The sequence below is a fragment of the Danio rerio genome, chromosome 13 (genome assembly GCF_052040795.2).
Source record: "Danio rerio strain M-AB ecotype USA chromosome 13, GRCz13ab, whole genome shotgun sequence".
Taxonomy (NCBI): domain Eukaryota; kingdom Metazoa; phylum Chordata; class Actinopteri; order Cypriniformes; family Danionidae; genus Danio; species Danio rerio.
Window position 1 is genome coordinate 10,195,322 of NC_141033.1, and position 15,954 is coordinate 10,211,275.

At 39.4% G+C, this 15,954-nt stretch overlaps 1 long non-coding RNA gene across 2 annotated transcripts; it reads right to left on the reverse strand.

The window, feature by feature from the left end:
- Positions 1–381: 381 nt before the first annotated feature.
- LOC110440194 (uncharacterized) lies at positions 382–12,522 on the reverse strand. 2 transcript variants are annotated; one of them, XR_015505736.1, is made up of 3 exons: positions 8,034–12,522; positions 7,658–7,723; positions 382–5,903 (listed from the first exon to the last, which is right to left on the reverse strand). It is a non-coding gene; the product is annotated as an uncharacterized LOC110440194 (long non-coding RNA). The 2 variants fall into 2 exon arrangements; XR_015505735.1 differs by lacking the exon at positions 8,034–12,522 and adding an exon at positions 7,798–7,836 and having other exon boundaries at positions 2,321–5,903.
- Between the last annotated feature and the right edge of the window lie 3,432 nt (positions 12,523–15,954).

A 15,954-nucleotide genomic window follows, 5' to 3' on the forward strand; every position in this document is an offset into this window, starting at 1 on the left:
TGACCGTTGTATTGAATTTTCACCGCATTTTGTGACAGGATAGTCTACACACACACGACTTTCTGACCTACTGAGTGCATCTGAGTTACAGAAAAATGCAGAGGCTTTTTTCTCTTATACGACCTGCGGTATCAAACATCCCACCATCATTAAACACACTGTCTCCCCTGCGTGTGTGTTTGTTTGTACTCGGTCAGAAGCGCCTGCCCAAATAGCAACTCCCATTTTTATTTAAACCCTGCCCATTTTCCTCCCTCTACACTCCCACCCAAACAAAGCGAGACACACCCACTTTCCTGACTTTTTCTAAACTAGAGGTGTGAAAACATCCTGCTGAAATGGGGGGTTTCATGGCCCTTTAAAGAACTGGGGGGAGTATCTGCACTTTACTTGAGTTTTTATTTTTCTGGGAACTTTCACTTGACTATTTCTTCAATATATTCTATACATTTAATCCATTTCCCTTTGAAACATTTGTTACTTGCTACAAAATGAAACCAAAGGAGCAAAGACTGTTTGACAAGTCAGTTTGACAAATCAGTGGTCTGCTGCATTACTTCAATTGGTTTGCGCATGTGCAATTGAGTGCTCACACAACCTCTGTGGTTCATTTCATTTTCCAAACAAGATCATGCATGATTACAGGCTATTGATAATACTTGACAATAAAACCTCCAGCAGCCACTGTTATTGACAAATGAGTGCTGTGTCAAAGATGAACACCTTTAGCCATAATTGTAATGGAGAAACCCTCTAGTGAAAAAGAAAAAAAATATGCAGGATTCCACATTCCGTCATGTCCCAAAAAAAATCACCTAACCTATTGTTTTTACAAATTTAAGTGGATTGAACATAAAACCATTAAATTGTCACCTCAAAAAACACAAGAATTGTGTTGATTCGGCTTATTTTATGAATAAGTAGTTTAAACGAACAGCAAAAAAAAAAATTGGAGTGTGTTTGCTAATCAAAAAATACATAATTCTTGGTGTTTAAAACTCACCATTTAACCTCAAGAAACTCATTGAGGTAAAGTGCAGACTGTGTTTAAAAGTCTATTACATGTGTTTTTGCCTTCACTACTTAAGCACAGTATAAAGAAAAAAATACTTTTCATAATTAAAGCCTGTACTCAAACAATATTCTAAAACAGTGACTTTAACTTTTACCAACATCATTTTCTAGTACACTGAAAAAAAATGATTCAAAGATGATTCCTTGCATTTGCTAAATATTTTAAGTTAAGTGGTTGTAAACAGTTTAATTGGGCTGAACTTGAACAAACAACCATATAAATTGTTTGGAATAATTTCGCAGACAGCGACGCAGTGGTGCAGTAGGTAGTGCTATCACCTCGAGCCGCGGCTGGGTCAGTTGGCATTTCTGTGTGGAGTTTGCATGTATTCCTTGCGTTTGCATGGGTTTTCTCCGGGTGCTCCAGTTTTCCCCACAGTTTAAAGTAATGCACTATAGGTGAATTGGGTAAGCTAAAATTGTCCATAGTGTATGAGTGTGTATGAGTGTGTGTGGATGTTTCCCAGAGATGGGTTGTGGCTGGAAGGGCATTCGCTGCGTAAATAATATTCTGGATAAGTTGGCGGTTCATTCTGCTGTGGCAACCCTGGATTAATAAAGGGACTAAGCCGAAGAGAAAATGAATGAATGAATTTCTCAGACATAATTTATTTTTCAGTCTAAGATGTCTGTACTTTCACTCAAGTGTGGTTTTCAAATACTGTATACACCACTGCAACATGCACTTGAACATTTTAGAAATTTTAGGTACAGTATGTGGACAAGCACAGAATTTTAATGTGAACTAACACACACAACAAATACTTGGAAGGGTTGTTTTCTGCTCAAGAGTTTGGTAATGAATAATGAAAAATTGAAAAACAATAATTACAGTCCATGCTGCAAAAAAGTAATGTTCAAAGTAAAGCATTAAAGAGGAATGTTATGATTTCTAAATTTGCTGTTTATACAGAGGATTTGTTGATCGATAAATCGAATTATTGCATTCAAATAATTACTAGAAGTATACCGGAAATATTTTGTAGATATAGAGTATATTAGAATACACTACTTGTCTCAGTTTGCAGCTTATCAACACTTGTATTGCCAAAAAAGTGTATACCTTAATCATAGATGGGGCCTGGAAAAGTTTTATTCATTTATTTCCCTTCGGCTTAGTCCCTTATTTATCTGGAGTTGTCACCTTGGAATGAATCACCAACTATATCAGTATATGTTTTACACAGTGGATGCAGTTCCAGCAGCAACCCATTACTAAAAGATATCCAAACAGTATGGCCAGTTTAGTTCACCTGGAAGACCTTTTATTTTTTTATGTCAACATGATGCTATTTTTGCCCTATTTAAAAGCGAATCCACTCCATGCATTTCCAAAAGATGAGAAATCATGCTTGATGTCATTGTTTCTTTTTGTATCATGTAGACAAATATTGAGGAATCCTCTGGAGCTGATATTATAGTAATTGTTTTCATTTCCGACACATCCTGTGAGCAGTTAACCAATCAGACTAGTCTCTGACTGGGCTAATTAACCAATCAGAGCACAGTAGGCTCTTAGAATTGGTTTAGAGCAGTGGTCCCCAACCTTTTTATCACCACAGACTGGTCAACGGTTGTCAATTTTACAACGGAACAGTGTGGACCGGGGGGCTGTGAACACAGCTACTGCGCTCGTGCATCCAGGTTAATCATGAAGTTGCACTATTGCTGTCTGATTTTGTTTCAATCAAGGTTTATATGCATCAAATACATAACATCTTTGCCATTTCAACTGACGAACATATTAACAATAATACAACCGAATAGCCGAATTAAATGTATGCATTGGCATGTTACAGCCCAAATGATTATGATTATGTGAAACTCCATATAGATACATATTGCAATGATTTCGGGTACTTACTTAGCGATGCACGCACACATATATGCACAATCCTTAAATGCTCTGCTGATTTGGACTCTATAATACCTGTTTTATAACTTTAAACTATCAACAACCACCAATTAGCTATATTCTATTGTTCTTCCCACTCTGTGGTGGATTTTGGCATAGTCCATTTCACGTGAGATGGCGGGGGTAAGTGGAAGAAACCAAGTCACGGGGGGAATATTTTCTACAGAAATAATTTATGATTTCTTATGTGGCCCGGTACCAATTGTTCCACGGACCGGTACTGGTCCGCGGCCCGGTGGTTGTGGACCACTGGTTTGGAGGATTCTTTAATGAAAAGTACATGGAAATTTATTTTATAGTAACATTAAAGTGTTTTTAAGCTTTGCTGTTGTAAATCTAATCTAGGAGACATCTAAAACAAGATTAGGAACATTTAAAATGGCAGCATATGTGGAATTTTACACAGAAGCCATTATGAGCTGTAATAAGTTCAGCTTCTATCTGTCTCGATGACAAAGACTCTTTTATTTGCTGGAGTCTTGTATCTACAGTATAACACTGTTCCATCAACATGGCCAAGTAATGACAACTTCAGAAACTCCACCTAACACTCACCATGCATGATGCCCACGCTCCCCAGGACTGAAGACAGAAGCCAGAAGTTTCTAGGCCAGTCAGCCGTCAACAGAGCTCTGAGTGAGCCAGAGTGTTGCACTAAACGCGTATAGCTGATTAAGTCTCTGGCCAAGCACAACACGGTGATGTATCTTAAAAGCATGACGAATTCAAAAGCTGACTCATTTAGGCCTTTTCACATGGCCAATATTAAGATATTAAGACTAAACAGCAGCAGGAGATTTAAGGTACATTGCCAAAGAATCTAGGATTCTAGTCCACGTTAGTAAAGAGTACCAAGCAATTGTGGGGTTAACTTGCTACTTCACAAGACTTTCATTAAAATACGAACAAGCTTCAAGTTAAATGTTTTTTTAGTGTTCATTTAGTGCTGAAATGCACAACTATTAAATTCTGAACTGATTTTTAAACACCAGGGGCCTCATGTACGAAGACTTGCGTGGAAATCATACTAAAACATTGCGTACGGACAAAAAAAAAAATTCAGATGTATGAAACACTGCGTACGCCGAATCCCACGCATATTCTTTTGTACATCATAATGAACGTGAAACTGAGCGCAACATGCACGAGCGCAAACCCCCTCCTTGCCTCCTCCCCCGTATGAATATGCTAATGACTCTACTTTGGCAAAACCCAACGAAAAAGCAGACCGGAGAATAACGGTGTTATTTGCAAGTTTGTCCTCCGGAATTTACAACAAAAGAAAAAAATAGAGTGGAGAGAGATTAGCTGATGCGGTTAACACAGTTAAGTCTGCACAACGCACTGTGTGGATTTAAAAAAGACATAGTGTGATTCATAGGTGTAAAATGTTGTAGCTTCCTCAACAGTCTCAGTGGCGCAGCTCATAAAACGTATGGAAACATGTTTTGACACATTCAAGCCTGAACTCGGTTCGAATCCAGCGTCTAATGAACTCATTCTTCTTTTTTTCCTCCGCTACATATCAGATTTTGCCTACTATTTATCACGAGATAGACAAGTAGGAATCATTAATAAGTTTGTGCATCATATTTTATTTGCACATTTATTGAATGGAAATGTTTTTGATTCACGCATGCAAATTCATCTTCAGATAGTGTCTTTATAGCAATGTGCGTGCAGTAGATTACATTGGGAAAACAGGCGACCGATGCAAATTGCGCTTTAATGTTTGGCTGGTCAACTGTATGGTATGGAAACCTTATATACCTGCTAGATGATCCCGTCTCATACAGCTGCCATTGCAAGGCTTAAAGAGACTTTGTAGAGTGCAATTTAACACAACTGCCTCTAGGAGTCGCCAATGGAAATAAAACAGACACGCACAAAAAATGTGCGTACGCCAGCCATAAAGCTGGCGTGGAGCTGCACACATTCCCACGTTCAGTTCATCGTTAGTAAATCCAAACATGAGCGATTCTGAGCGTGAAACCTGGCGTACGCAAAGTTTTTTTTGCATACGCAGCGTTGATACATGAGGCCCCAGGTGTTATAGACTTGCCAATTTTGTGACTGGTTGCTGAAAATATCTGGGCATTATATAAACCCCGGGGGATCACACACTAGGGTTTCAAATTGTTCAGATGTTAGAAATTCACACAGAAACACATGCCTGATTGTTTTGGAGATAAGTAAAACATTTTGTTGTAATATTTTTTGACTGAGTGGGTTTTTAGCTGTATTGTGATCGTAATTCCAAAATAGTGGCACGGCAGTAGCTTGCAGTGTCCGCTCCAGAACCAAAACAGTGCTATTTTTATGTTGTAGCCTGTCCTACGCAACATATGGACACCAGAACAACCAGTGTCCTCGTGTACCGCATTGTCATGTTACACAAAGTTAAGGATCCGATATTTGCACAGCATCCGTAGTGTACTGGTCGGCTTTATTCGAATCAATGCACTCAATTTCAGAGTTGAAGTTTAGTTTAGTGTGGTTTAAACTTCACTGCTGAAAGTTCAAACACTGAAGAGCAAATCCACCGAAGCGCAGCTCCACAAGTCCTGATTCGAGCAAGCCAGAAGCAGCAGTGGTGAGGAACCAATTCTTCTGGCCAAACTTTCTGTGTGGAGCTGCAGTCTAGGCGCCGCAGGCTGGAGAAGCTGGACGACTATTGTGGAGAAGCTGCAGGTGTGAGTAGGGCACCTGCGAGAGGTCAGGCCGTGCGGGGACTCTTTTGTCTCTCTGGTCTTTCAGGAATCAGTCTCATGCACTCCATTCCTCAATAACCACCACATCAGCTTGGGATACGGCTTGGTCCAGAATTATGGCTACCTTGTGATCATCTCCTCACAGGTCTTGGATCGCATCAATGGCACTGCATAGTCTCCAGGGGCTTCAAGATGAGTATCCCCTGGTGGAAATATGGAATAAAGTAAAATGATTAGCATAGCTGCTGTTAATAATGTATTTAAAGAGATGCAATGAAGTCAGAATTGTGAAAAAACATTTAATCTTGCAACTGCAAAAACATTTTTGAATCTCAGAACTGTGGAATAAAATTTAGATGTCTGGCATTTCTTTTGAAATCAAAGGTTTTTATGCAGCAATTATGACATTTTTATTTCATAAAAAGTATGAATTGTTAGATTCTCCTTTTATTGGATTCCTTACATTGATTTCATTTAGCTTATAATGAGTGAAACATTTATAAAAACACTGTCATTTTAGTCAAATATGTAAATTATAAGGTCACACTTTTTTAATGGTTTGTTTGTTAAATTTAAGTTACATTGCATCTACAAGCCAACTTATTTTCGTTAGATTATAAGTAGACTGTTAGGTTAGGGGTTAGTGTAAGTTGACATGTACTTGCAAAGTTTCTTATAGTCAGTTAAATGTCTGTTGAAGAAGCATACTAAAAGATTCAGATAGTCTACTAATACTCAAATGGACCATCAAAATAAAGTGTTACCAATTGTAATTTCGATTGCTTAAAACCAATCAATTTTACATTACCATAAACATTTAATAGTGATCTCATTCAAATTCGGTAAACTCATAATAAAACTGTCCCATATATTATGTTTTGAAGGTATTTTTATTGACGATTAAACAAAAAAGCAGCCATCACACATGCGTGAAACAGAGAGTGAGAGGCTTCAGCGCCTTTAAGGGAAGACAGTAAATGCAAATAACATGATACAGTGCACTTCTCCATCACTGTCTAGTAGGCCTAACAAAACACACACATCAACACAGAATGCATACGCATCCATTCGTTTTATGGTGACAACTAAATAATTTTCCAACATATTATTGTTACACTCGTAAGTTATCTAATTCATTCATTTTCTTGTCGGCTTAGTCCCTTTATTAATCCAGGGTCGCAACAACGGAATGAACCGCCAACTTATCCAGCAAGTCTCTGGGAAACATCCACACACACACACACTACGGACATTTTAGCCTACCCAATTTACCTGTACCGCATGTCTTTGGACTGTGGGGGAAACCGGAGCACCCGAAGGAATCCCACGCGAAGGCAGGGAGAACATGCAAACTCCACACAGAAACGGCAACTGAGCCGAGGTTCGAACCAGCAACCTTCTTGCTGTGAGGCGACAGCACTACCTACTGCGCCACTGCCTCGCCGTTATCTAATTTAATTTAATAAAGATCTATAAAGAAGGTGCCACCCTCATAAAGACCAGCAATACGAAAACTGCAGGATTGGTGTTTTCTGTGGTGGTAAAAAGTACTCAAATTAAGTTCTTTTACAAAATATGATTTATATGACAATGCTTCACACATTCATAAAACAAGTTTATACTTTACACACAGCAATTAGCAACAGCCTTTTCCCAAGTAGGCCTACAGTTGTACACATTCACGATCTCATTTACATTAACAAAATAAACACAATATACTATATTCATTTTTGAATGCCTCCACAAGAAAATTAAACCCATGGCTCGTTCACACTGTACTATTTGAGTACTGGTCTTGGTTATTACAGTATGTCGTTCAAGTCTGTCCACGAGTGGAGTAATTATGTGCTGGTTTATATTTAAGAAGTACATACTATTTTGCTTTATTTTTCTCTCATATTTTATCACAACCACATTAAGTGCTATAATTACAGTTCATAGCTTATAGAGTTTATACCTCAAGGTTTTTCCATGGTCCAAATGATCAGTAGTGACCTACTGAAGTGATATTGTGGTAGCAGATCTGCGGAGAAAAAAAGTATATGAAAATTATTGTGCACAATAAACCTAACAAGAAAGAAAATGAAGTGATCTTACAGAGGATAATACAGCATATCTCTACAGAGGAACACAATATCTTGCCACTTTTTTCAACATTGTACCAGTTTTGCAAATTCCCTTTAGGCATTTTTCAATTACTTATTATTCATTTTCCCATGGAAAACTTGTAGACAACAGGTTTCTCAAGCTTTCAACGTGCACATGATATTTGTGATGAAAACAAATAACATATACGGCTGCATATAATATTCAATGTTGGGAGATTTGTTTACCTCTTAACTATTTCTAGATGTTTTTGTTTGTCCTCTTGATTCCTGTGAAATGGCAACGAAACCAGGAAATTTATTTTCCTTGGAGGAGCCTATATGACGGAAAAGTCATGTTCAAATATTGAAATCGAAAAAGACTTCAAGGGAATGAAAGTCGCTCTATTTAAGTACATTTTCATAAACAGAGACAACAAACAAGGCAGCAGCCCTCAGAGCTATTATTTCATTAAATATAATTTCAGTGCTTGCTCTTAGCAAAGAAAAGCATACCCGGACAAAGTATAAACTGTAATGTGAGATAATGATCTATGATCGTTTTTCACATGAAACTGTGGTAAGTGTAGGTAAAGTGTGTGTGCATGTGGACCCTCTCTGTGTCCAGTGCAGAGCACAGTAGTACTGTATATGTCAGAGCTTCTTTCAGGAGCCCATCATTTCCTGTCTCGTTTCTTTGCTGGAGACACAGCTGGCCTAGTCTGACGTGCATCTCAGCCATTGTTTCTGCAAAGGATCAGCTCCCAGCTGAACTCACATCCTGCCTGCGAAGGAAGCAAAAGGGACAACACAAGAATGTGCACACATAGACCTTTTTTCTCTGAACAGAAAAGTTTAACGAAGCCTAATGAAGATCTATGCGAGTGCAAAGTGGTTTTGACTGATCCGTTAAAGGAGCGAGGCTATGAGCATTTATTCAAAGCAACGGCTTCCCAAAGCTGCCTCGGGTCAGACTCAAAAATTGCTTGCATCACCTGTTTGGAAACAATGTAGCTGTTTGGATTTATTTCAAACAGTATTGTTAGGGAATGGATTTCAATATGGCAATCAGCGATGCTGTTAACATGACTGAAAAGCTACACAGGTTTACTGGAAAAATGTGCCTCTACATGTTTTCTAAATTACATTTTCACTAGAAATGAATTCAGGAAGCAGCAAAACACCATCTATGCTTAAATGAAGATTATCAAAGAAAGCTCATTAACACAGTGTCTTACATAATACTGTTTTAAGTATAACCTTAAAAACACCTTTACTACATTGCATCATTTGCTAATATTTGTCTCAGTGTATACAGTATAGGTCATTTGATTGATTTGATCTCACTAGGCCATAATTTAACTGACTGAAGCAGTGCAGAGCAGAAGGTGAGTGTTTATTGATAGATTGTTATAATTTCTGCATGAGTAGTTCTTTGTCAGAGCATACAGTTTACAAATCATCACGGGGGAGCAATCATTTCCCATGAGTTTCCCATCATGTAACGTTTTTGCATTAAATTGTCAACTTGATGTTGTTTTGACGTCTATGTGCTTGCTGGCCAGAAGACAAAATCCATCTTGGATGTCCTAAGGGGGAGTAAATTGAAGGGAATTTCAATTGAGTAAAAGAGAGGGTGAATCTCTTTTAGTGGGGTGGCACGGTGGCTCAGTGGTTAGCACTGTCGCCTTACAGCAATCATAGCACTGTCCTCCAAAGGCCCGTTTCCACTGAGGGGTACGTTTAAAAGGTACCAAAAAGCGAACCGTACCGTACCACTTTTTGGGTACCCCTTTGCAAAGGGTGCCTAGCACAGCAAATGGGTACCAAAAGGCGTAACAAGACGCACAACTGAACGGCATTGGTTTACAGAGATACATCACTCACTTGTGCAACAAGCCAGGAGAATGAAAACAAAGGAAGTGCCATTTTTAAAAACACAGCTAAGACATTACACCATAATAATATATACATATAACAATGAGCCATGGTTGACCTGAGCTCAAACAAACCTTGTCGTCGTCTTGATAACAAGCCACAAAGCCAAGAAGAAGAGCAATAATCTACCCTGTGCTCCGTAGTTGTTTACAAGGCCGTCTTAAGCACGAGCGGTTTCACTTTTTCTCCAGAGAGCTTGCGATTGCTCGTCGCAGGTATATATTTGAAATATTGAACTTCTTGAGCTGATGATAATAACGTGCGCATGATTATTGAAGTGCTTCTGACATGTGATCCTTTCAGAAACGAACAAACACAAGAGTGAATCGCTAATAAAAACAAAAGAGCAAATGATTCTTTCAGCAATCTACAACATGAACAAACTGTCATGTTTAACTGCTATCATCACCTTTTGGACTATTATGAACTGGGAATGATGGAATGACTCTCTAACAGAGGTTACATGTGCTGGTGAAGATTAAAGATACAGATAAGAGGTTTGCACTGACTGCAGACTATGTTGTTGTTTTTGAACCCAAATAAGGACTGTGAGTAGTTTTTCTGTAATTGGTAACATACTGGAGACTGTAAGTGTTCATCAGTGTTGTATTTATTTATTTTATATAATTGCAGATGTTGCAGTAGCCTATTTCGCCCTCATTGATCTGCAGTTATAATCAAACTATGTTCATAGAAAAGTTAGTAATGAACATTTATACACAAGTATTTATGTGTATAAAGCATATGTTTTGTGAGAAGTGCTTCTCATATAAATGACCCATACAGCTTTACCCTTGACATTTACCTTGACTGAAACTTTCTGTCATACACCACACCCACCAAAAGAGTACCATTTCAGCAGTAGAAATGCAAGCCTGATAAAGGTTACCCATACCATACCATACTGTACCACTCAGTGGAAACGGGCTACTAGGCTTTGTTCATGGCACTAGGTTAACACCTTGGGTACACTTCCCTGCTTTAGCCTATGCAACCAGGTGAGATATAAAACAATGCAGTCCTCTGTAGCACACTCTCATGGTGTCTGTAATTGTGTTGTTCCAGTAGTGAAATTTTAAAAATGTCTATTTCCCACTAACATTTAAGCACCGCTGAGAGCGTTCTTAAACACTACTAATTTGCCAATGTGTTCAACAGTGCTCAACAAAAATGACTGTGATTGCCCTTAAAGGTCATCAGCTCTTCACTGACAAAAAAAAAAAAAAATACACCGACACTGGAGCATTTTAAAGCCGCGAAGATCCGTCGAGTCATCAGCAAATTGCTCATTTGTGTTTGCACTTGATAAACATTGGTGAAGTGAAGTGAACTGATGACCTTCATGGCCAATCAAAGTAATTTTGTCACGTTCAGTGGGTGGGGAAAAGGAGCAAGGACTCAGGTGCATTAAAAAATGGGAATTCATTCATAATAAAATTTCATTAAAGACAAAGCAAACTACCCCGAGAAGAAAATCATTAACAGAACAAATAAACAAACAAAATAAACAAGACTTGGCAGGCTGGCAGAGATCAGGACTGGAACACAACAGGATAATGCAACATATTACAACAAACTGGCATAGGACAGCAGACATAAAGAGAATATAAGCAGAAATAATTAACACACAAACAGGTGAACATAATAAACTAATAATGGGTTAACAAGGAGGTTAGGACTAGACAATAGACAGGAGAGCACATATCACACAAGTCATGCTTTCACAAAACGAGACTAATGTTCACAAAGCACACCACTAAAGCATGCGGCCACAATGTAAACACTGAGCTACGTGCCTAGACAACACCAACATAAACAGAAGCAAGACACAAGCACACGATAAATGAAAACACCTTATCGTGCGCTCACACATGCAACGTGCATGTTTAATTTCAGCGCCAACCAAACCGAAACCAACCAGACTAAGACGCTGGAGAATGAAACAGCGTGATGCCAACAGAACAAAACACAAACTTGAGAACAAGAGCGTGCATCCCAAGTACTCCCAGACCTGCTCAGCACAGCCTGAGCGCGGTCGCGACGCGAAAACTCGAGCCGAGCACAACATACAGGACAAGACAGAACTAGTGTCTGGATTCTGCCACTAAAACAAGAATTTACGACCGAAGACCGAAGTGGCAGAACTCTGACAACTTTCTGTTGAGCACTGGTGAACACAATGGCAAATCAGCAGTGTTTAAGAACGTGCTCAACAGTGCAGTACCGAAATTCAGTATCGTGACAAGTCTAATATTGTGAAAGAATCAGTTCATTAACGTGAGTTTGATAAATAGCATCTAAAACATGTGTTTAGGAAAGAAAATTTTAGCTAACTAGCACAATATTCCCTAACATAGCTGAAAGTGAGATTCAATCTCCTTTTTTATTTTCACTATGTATTCAGAACAGACCTTCGGGTCACTTGGAAGACGGTGAATTTATACATTTGTGTCGCTTTCTTCTCACTGATAAGATGCACAGCCAGGTGCACAATGTTCCTGTGTGACTCCAGGCGATGTTTCTGGGTTTCTTCTCACCGTCTACAGGTTAATTAAATATAATTAATCGACTAGACGAGGCAGTGGTGCCGTAGGTAGTGCTGTCGCCTCACAGCAAGAAGGTCGCTGGTTCGAACCTGTGTGGAGTTTGCATGTTCTCCCTGCCTTCGCGTAGGTTTCCTCCGGGTGCTCCCCACAGTCCAAAGACATGCGGTACAGGTGAATTGGGTAGGCTAAATTGTCCGTAGTGTATGAGTGTGTGTGTGGATGTTTCCCAGAGATGGGTTGCGGCTGGAAGGGCATCTGCTGCGTAAAAACTTGCTGGATAAGTTGGCGGTTCATTCCGCTGTGGCGACCCCGGATTAAGCGGACAAGAAAATGAATGAATGAATGGAAATCGGCTGTAGTGTTTGTGTGTGTGTGTGTGTGTGTGTGTATATGAATGTGAGAGTGTATGAGTTTTTTCCAGTACTGTTGCGTCTGGAAGTGCATTTGCTGTGTTAAACCTATGCCAGAATAGTTGCTGGTTCATTCCACTGTGGTGACCTCTGAAATAGAGACTAATCCGAAGGAAAATGAATGAATCTCTTTTAGCACCACTAGTCAGCCTTTTGATTTCCAAAACACAGACAAACATGATGCATCAGAAGGAAACTGTTTTGCCCTCAGTGATGTGAATATCATATAGAGCTCCCAAAACCCACATAACCCCAGGAGTTCTGTGGTCCACACACTTTAGAACATGAGTACAAAATAAGCATATTTCATCCATTTCTTCTAATGCAAACAAAACCTGAATTTTGGCAGTGGCCCCTGTACTTCGCAGATATGCAGCTGTTAATCGTTCTATAAGGGACTTGGTGAAATCTGCGTACTGTGTGGTAAGTAGGTGTGCGGTCTTGCTTCTTGCGATAGTACAGGCCTCCTTCCTTAAGCCTGAATAGCACTTCTTGGCACACGTGGGATCAGGTATAATGATGTCTTTGGCTGCCGGTACACGGTAAATGAACTCAAAACGCTTGTGTTTATGAGTGATCGGGCTGCTTGGGGACAGATCAGAAGCAGGCCTGTAGCTTAAGCTAGAGTTACGTTATATATTTAGTCAACTGAGCTCATACATTTGAGTCAAACTACATAAAAAGGATCGTCAAAACCTGACAAAGCAGTGAAGGATGTATCTGAAGAATTGAGCCTAGAGATGATAAGAGTCGAAGGACCTCTGAGGAATTTTGCAGACTTGTACAAAATATAAAGCACCACATACCGGAGTATGTCAGGATTTGTGTAATGAGGGAAATTCCTTTTGGTAATTTCGCACAGATGATGGCCTGGATTTTTTTGGTATTATCTGAAGGACTTGCTGCTGCAAATATGCTGTCTAAACGCTGTTTTCTGGCCTGCACTATATTTCTTTTTTCTGAGAGGTATATTTTCCCTAAAATAACAAGTGAGAGCAGCAGATTTGAGTCTTATTTCTAATAGTCCAGATGAATGTTTTGTGGTCCTTTGTGAAGAAACTGAGGAAATCGTGGCATTTATAAAAAGCGTGTGAGCTGGAGGCAGAGATGAAGTAAAAAAGTGAGAGAGCGAGAAAGGAAAAAGACAAAAAAAGAATAAGGGAAAGAGAGAAGGGGCGGTTTTTGTCATCATATCTCCAAAGCCTCAGTTCTGCATTAGACTCATGGAAAACTACTTAGAACTCCAGACGTGCTAGTCTTGCCAGAATCAGCTTCCATTCCAAAAGGAATTAATATTAATATTAGAGAGAGTCGACCCTGACATGTGCAATTTAGGCCAGAACCCGTATAAATCTATCCCAGAAGCCCTCGCTTCCGGTCGGCCGAGACCTGAAATGCTGGAACTTGGAGAGTGGAGCGTCTGAAATATCCATCGGCCAATTATCTCCCTTGCCCTGCTCGGGCTCAGAGCTCCATAAAAAGCCGTCTGTGATGGACACTGAGGCATTTCTGTCTCTCGTGTGGATACGGCTCTGGGCCTCGTATCCCCTCTGACAAGCACTTAAATATGAAGGACAAAAAGAATTCTGCAGTTCATCTATCACCTGTTACAGATTTGGGCTGTAGCTGAGAAGTAATAGTGTAGTGTTACTCACAGAAAGAGATCCATGAAATCTATTACTGAAATGTTCCTAAAAGTGGTTCAGTGTTTGCACATATGGTTGGGTGTGGGCATTTACCTTTTCTGAGTTTAAATGGAGTGAATTTGAATTTGAATATATTGGTCAAGGCCCACAGGACGTTGAAAAAGATTTAAAATCACTTTTAAAAGTCAGTGCATGTAATGAACACAAAATTATATTGATGACAATACAAACAGACTTAGGCGAGGCAGTGGTGCAGTAAAGTTTGCATGTTCTCCCTGCTTTCGCGTGGGTTTCCTCTGGGTGCTCCGGTTTCCCCCACAGTCCAAAGACATGCGGTACAGGTGAATTGGGTAGGCTAAATTGTCCATAGTGTATGAGTGTGTGTATGGATGTTTCCCAGGGATGGGTTGTGGCTGGAAGGGCATCCGCTGCATAAAAACTTGCTGGATAAGTTGGCGGTTCATTCCGCTGTGGCAACCCCGGATTAATAAAGGGACTAAGCCGACAAGAAAATCAATGAATGAATGAACAAATAGCCTTACAGAATCAAACCTTCAACCTAATAGAATCTAGATAAGACTTTGTCAAGCCATCATTCAAGCCAAGTTTTTTCATTTCAAATGACACACATCTTGCAAACCTTTGGATAATTGTTAAGTTTAAATTCAGTTATAGTTTGTAGGGTTAGTGTGAATATTTATACTACAGGTTGTTGAAAGCTTGTCTCTGTTTAAGGAATGTGCAATTGTTTTCATGAAAAGGCAGATGTTGACCTCATTAAAGTTTTATATTACTTATCCAAATGATTTTAATTATTTCTAAATTTCTAACAGCCCACATCAACAAAAGACATTGAGGAAGCAAGTAAACCTAAGAAAAACAAGATACAAAGGACAAACTATACATAAAAAAAATAAATGCGCATGAAATGTACTGCCATTTCCAGCTGAAAAACTGTATGACTGAAGCAGTTAGTAAGGACATACTACATCTGCCATGTTATCGTTGACATATGACCAACCAATGACAGTTGTATCACTTCAATTCTGTTCATCAGTTCTTTTCCACGGACTCGAGAAATAGTGAAATGTCCATTGAATGCGTACTTCATTTCTCAATTTCCTTCGGCTTAGTCTCTTATTTATTAGGGGTCACCGAAGCGGAATGATCCAACTTATCCAGCATATGTTTTACATAGCTGATGCCCATCCAGCAGCAACCCAGTAATGGGAAGCACCCACACATCCACACTCTTACACTACAGCCAATTTAGTTAAACCAATTCACCTCTACCGCATGTTTTTGGACTGTGGGGTAAACTGGAGCACCCAGAGGAAACCCACGAGAGCACAGGGAGAAAGGCAAACTGGCTGAGCACTCAAACCAATGACCTTCTTGCTGTGAGACAACAATGCTACCCTGTACGCACTGAGCCACCATATCACCCTATATATACTTTCAAATACTATGAATTTTTGCATACTATATAAGTAGGATGTACTGAATGCGATTTACAATGCACTGTCTATCTAGAAAGGATGCAGCAGAACACCATCAACAAATCTCTGACTGTAAAATGATCCTTTGCTCTATTTCTGAGAAACTCGGAGAGCTCGCAAAACTTCTGATA